Below are 6,000 nucleotides of genomic sequence, written 5' to 3' on the forward strand. Positions count from 1 at the left end.
TAACTTGAGTTGAGTATGGCAACCCTAAACCGTTATCAGAGAAAACCTGTTAATTGCCATTTTTTCAAAATAAAGGATTAATGGTGTTCATAAAGATAAAAACATAAGAAACAATATTTAAAGTTATATATGGCTTGTATCTAACTGCAATTATTAATTTTATATCATGTTCATTTACATGTTCTCTTTATATCTTGTAAATCTTTATACTTGACTAGGCTGGAATTATATATCATATATCTACTTCGTTAAGAGTTTTTGAGGTTCATTAGTTGGGCAGTATTAACCGATATTCTTCCAATAGGTTTTGCAAGGCTTGAGAAGGCTAAAAGGTAACAATGACAGAAAGGCAAAAATGTCTGTTGAGACTAAGGTTGTATTTGACCAGCTAACTGAGGATGCTATGAAGCTGATGGAGAATGGTGAATACAGTTGAGTTAATCCCTCCGGGCTTTGTAGATATTATGCATTGTGTAGACATGTAATCATTTAGATAGGCTGATGAGACTCTATGTCATGCGACTTGTTTTGATTCACTGTTTCTTTAGTTGCTATGCCTACATTATGCTTAACTTTGGCTCGTTGACCTTTTTCGCAAATGTTTATCATGAAAAGTGAGAGGTTTTTGATCGTGAAGCGGGTTAGTGTTATACACTATGCTTTATTGTACTTATATTATGTTTTGTTGTTTCATTATGTTTACATTGTTAACAACATGATGTAATATGCTGTTTGATTTTATAATTTATTTGATTTAACTACTTGGTTTTACTATTATAATACTGTTCAACTTATGTTGTTATTATGGTCATGATTAGAACTTATTGTTCTATTATCAATATCATACATGGTGTTTGTTTATTCTTAGTGTTTGGAGAAACTATCTTTGGGCCTCCATATTAGTTAAGTGTTGGATTTTGGGGCAGGTTGTTTCTATTCAGTGTTGTCTTAATTTTGATAACATGTAATCCTTGAAAATTGTTTAGGTATATGATGTTGTTGTTGGAGACATTGCAATTGTAACTAACCTTACAAGGATTGTGGATTTTTCTCAGCCTTTTGCATCATCTAGCCTTGTCATAGTGGCTCCTAACAACAAATCAGGATCAAGTGCTTGGGTGTTCCTCAAACCATTTACAGCAGATATGTGGTGTGCTACGACTATCTCATTTTTTGTGATTGGAATTGTTATATGGATTCTTGAACACCGAGTCAATAGTGACTTTCGTGGTCCTCCTAAGAAGCAAATTGTAATTATGTTAATGTACGCCTTTGTAGCGTCATATGATAACCTTTTACGGCCAGTTTATTGAATTTGGTGCAGCAATAGGTGCCCCAATGTTCATCTTTTGTTTAAGATTCTAAATCCATTTAACGAGTTATTGATGATTTGAATTAATGCAGTATAGAGTAGGAAGTGACTCCTAGGTCGTCTCTCAAGTACCAATATTGCGGTTTAGTCATAGATCACACACGAAAAAAGGGGGGGGGGGTTTGGATTGTTTTGCAAGGAAAATTAAATTAATTAAAAGTTGAAAGTTAAAAACAATTGACAAAATTATGAAAATTAAAAGCTGAAAGCAGAAAACCGAACGGTTCTAACCAGTGTTAAAACCGAACGGTGGTATAAAAGACCGAACGGTCCAAAGCACAGAACGAAAGGTTGAAGTATAAATTGCACAGAAGTAAAAACCGAGCTGTAATAACATTGAGACCGAGCAGTCTCCGAAAATGGATTTGAGCGAACGCTAAATACCGAGCGTCCTAACCGCACGGTTCTTATAACAAGGCCGATCGGTTAAGGCAGTAAATCAGAAATGAGCACAATAAAGCCGAACGGTAAAAGCAGCTTAAATAGTTAATGAAAAGGACGAACGGTATTAGGTGACCGAATGGTATGAAGATAACAGGCAATGGAAAATGATATTGAAAACTAAACCAAACACAAAAACGATCGTTAATGACCGAACGGTACAAGAATATTCATTCATCAAGCTAAAGGTACCAAGACCAGAGCTAAACCAGAAAATAAAGAATCAACCGAACGGTTAAAGCAGCAAGGTAAAGACCGAACGTCCATACTGTGACCGAACGGTAGATGTAAGTATTGAAGGAGCCATTCGATCTTTAACAGACCGAACGGTATGAAGATTAAGAACGAACGGTCGATAAACAACAAGCACGAACACAGAGACAAGCCGAACGTCACAGAGCAAATAAAAATCAGATGAAAGATGGACGAACGATCTCTAACAGTGACGTTAAAGACCGAACGGTTTGACAGGCAGAAACAGTAAACGTGCAGAATTCAAAACCAGCAGAAACGCAATTGCAGGAACAGTAAACTCGCACAATAAAGCTATCAGTACAAACGAACGTAAAAATTAAATTGCAAACAATCAACAACAAATGGCAGACACACAACAACACAGATCAGATTTCAGCAGAAATTTAATCGCATCAGTAGAATAAAATTGACAATTCAGTAACAGGAAATTAAATGACATTGTTCATTCAAATTAAAATTCATTACAATACAGAAAATTAAATTCGAACCGTACACCTCAAATTGGTAAACGTCTACTGTGCCAATCACCAACAGCTCCTACTGCCGTGACTTCTCCTCGGCTGGAACTCCCTATGCACCTCACAGCACCTCACGGCACCTCTACTCTCATACAACAATCTCACTACATTACATTATCTGGAGTTCAAAACTAATCTACTGAACTTGGAGGAGAAGAACCGAGAGCCTCCTCCCAAGCGTAACCCTCTCACTCATGGCCTCTCACTCTTTTAAAGCCAAATTCTCAAGTCTCGTTCTGGTGCTGCCTCGTGCGTTTCCAGCCAGGTTGCCATGCTGTTGTCTCCCATTAGCAACCTTTAATGAATTTCTTCCATCACTCTTTTGCTTCTCTGTCAGATAAAGCCATGTGGGGCCCTCCATTTTGTTTACACTTCTGCATGTTCTGCACACCATCGCTGCCCATGCTGGAATAAACAAGGTCTGTGTCAGCTTTCCACTTCTCTCCCATCTCAACATGTGCATCCAATTCGGCTGGACTTGAAGATGGTGTGTGTTGTCGTTGCTGCTGTTTGATGCAACTGGACGTGAATGCTTCCAACGTTGCAGCTCCCAAGCTTCTCATGGGTGTGCTGCTGGAACTGCTAGACGGATGGGGTGTGAATGAACAGAAAACGGAAACTTAATACATAGTATTCATATTCAAGCACAATGAATTTAATTTAAACTCTCTTTAAGAAATGCCAGATATTTGAACTAGACAGGAGGTGACCAACATGACAGTAATCCCCAAATCAAAATAACACAGAATTCAATGTATAATAACACTACACCAACACAAAAACTGAAATTACATTACACCAACACAATCAACTAAAACAACAAATTGAAAATCATAACAAACATTGTCAGCATTTGTTAAACCACGACAAAAAAGAGAACAAAAAAATAATAGTCATTTACTAATTCATATAATTCGTGCCACGCAAAACAACATTTTCTAACACTCAGGGTATAGGAACAGAACTGGTACCTTAGGTAAAATAAGTGGGTACCTGGGTGCCAGTTTTTGCACACCAAGGCCAACTACGTCCATCACTCTCATTTTGGGGTGTCTTGTTTGTTTTCCCTCATTTTATCTACTTCTAAGTAATCTGGGAACAATTTCTTAACATTTTTTTAACATATTCGTGCCACATAAAACAACATTTTCTAACACTAATGGCACAGGAACAGAACTGGTACCTTAGGCAAAATAAGTGGGTACCTGGGTGCTAGTTTTTGCACACCAAGGCCAACTACGTCCATCACTCTCATTTTGGTGTGGCTTGTTTGTTTTCCCTCATTTCAGCTACTTCTAAGTAATTTGGGAACAATTCTTAACATTTTATTAACAAATTCGTCTCGCATAAAAATACATTCTCTAGGACCCTTGGTTCACAAACATTACTGCTACCAAAGCCGAATGAAGTGGGTTATTGGGTTGAAGTTTTTTGACAGCAAGGCCAACTAGGTCCATGACTACCAATCGAACAGAATTACAGCAATGTAAGATTAACCAAAGAACTTGTATAAAAATGAGTAACATAACAACATCCACTTGGGAGACGTTTCATACATAACCAAATCAAATCCAAAAACAACATCATCCATGTATTCAACATTCATTGCACTGACAAATCAAAAAAGAAACCAACCTTGAGTGAAGACCACGTGTGGCGGTTGGAACAGAGACGATTGCCTAAGGTGTGGGTGGGACTGACAACCCGAAAAACCCCTATTTTTGGTCCACCGAACAGCCCAAACTCCGGCGAGACTCTGGCGAACCTCCCGCGGCACTCCGGCGGCACTCCAGGACAGGGACGGAACCACCTGGGACGAAGCGACACCTTCAACGCCTCCCTAAGTCGCTGGGCCGGAACGGACGGAACACGATGCCCTGTTCGCTTCGAGCGCTCCACGTCGGACCTGCGGCGCCGTGAAACGGAACGGGCTGGAGGGGTTCGATCTCTTCGACACGGCCTTCAACGTTGAACGGCGGCACTCCGGCAACCACTCCGTCTCTCTCTCGCTCGTGAACCCTTTCTCCAACTCTCTCGTCTCTCTGTCTAGGTCACAGCATCCGTCCCCAATGTTCGCGCCGCTTCTCTCTCTACGAAGTTCGAATATGAATTTCAAATTTGAAACGCAATCACTTACTCTGTCCGTGCCCGTCCCTCGCCACGTCACAATTGAAGCAGGTTTTCTCAGATTTCAGCAGCTTTTTCCCATCAAAACGTGAACCGCTCACATGCTGACACGTGGGCTGTGTCTAAATGTTGTCAAATTCAGTTGTTCAAGTATCATTATCCGTGTAGGAAAACGATACTTAGACAACAAATTTTGACAACATTTCGACACAGCACACGTGTCAGCGTGTGAGAGGCCCACGTTTTGGTTGGAAAAAGCTGCTGCAATCTGAGCATTTCTGATGAAACCTGCTTGAACGCTGACGTGGCGAGGACGGGCACGGGCAGATTGGGGGAGTGCGTTTCAAAAATTGAAATGAAAAGGGAGCGGTCAGGGGTTTTTGTTTGGCGTTTGAAATTTGAATTTCATTTTTGAACAATTTTAGAGAGAAGTGAAGGTTGAGAGAGAGAGTGAGAGCCCGAGAGAGATGGAGAAAGGGAGTTCGAAGAGAGAGAGGTCCGACGGAGTGCTTGCCGGAATGCCGCCGGACAACGTTGAAGGCCGTGTCGGAGCTATTCAACCCCTCCAGCCGGTTCCGATTCACGGTCGCTGCAGCTCCGACGTTGGCCAACGAAACGAAGGCGGCATCGTCTTCCCTCCAACCCAGCGAACTAGGGGCGCGTTCTGAGTCTCGATTCGTCCCACCTGCTTCCCTCCCTGTGCCGGACCTTTGCATTCACCGCCGGAGCATCGCCGGAGTGTCGACTGTTCGGTGGACGAAAAAGACGGGTTTAGGTTTAGGTTTCTTTCCCATTTGGGGAGGTTTAGGGTTTGGTTTCTTTCCCATTTTCATGTATTGAACTGAGTCTCTTTGAAATTTTCTAGTTGAATCTGTTTCTCCACTCAAGTTTCTTATTCATTTTACGCTTTAACTGTTCATTGTACTGCAAGTTTTACTGTTCATCATCTCTTTCACGCTGCCATGGTAGGATTTTATTGTTCATGCTTGCTTTCAGTGGCTGGTTCCATTCAAGTTTGTGTTTCTGGGTTTGCGTTTTATGCTTAAGTTTAATTTGTGCATGAACGTAAGGTCATACTACGCGTTTTATGGTTCCATTCCAATTTTGATGTTTCAGCCTAAGCGTTTGGTTTTGCTGTTTTAGACTGAGCACGGTGGCAGCAACTTGGCGGTTTGGGTGGAAGGTTTCCGAGGAAGATGATGACGGTGTTGGACTGGTCACGGTGGAGAGTTACAGTGGTGCAATGGTGATGAAGGTGCTAGACGGTAGTATTGAGGATGGCAATGG

Source organism: Vigna umbellata, chromosome 4 (genome assembly GCF_029865625.1).
Source record: "Vigna umbellata cultivar VRB3 chromosome 4, Vumbellata_1.0, whole genome shotgun sequence".
In the NCBI taxonomy this organism is placed as follows: Eukaryota; Viridiplantae; Streptophyta; class Magnoliopsida; order Fabales; family Fabaceae; genus Vigna; species Vigna umbellata.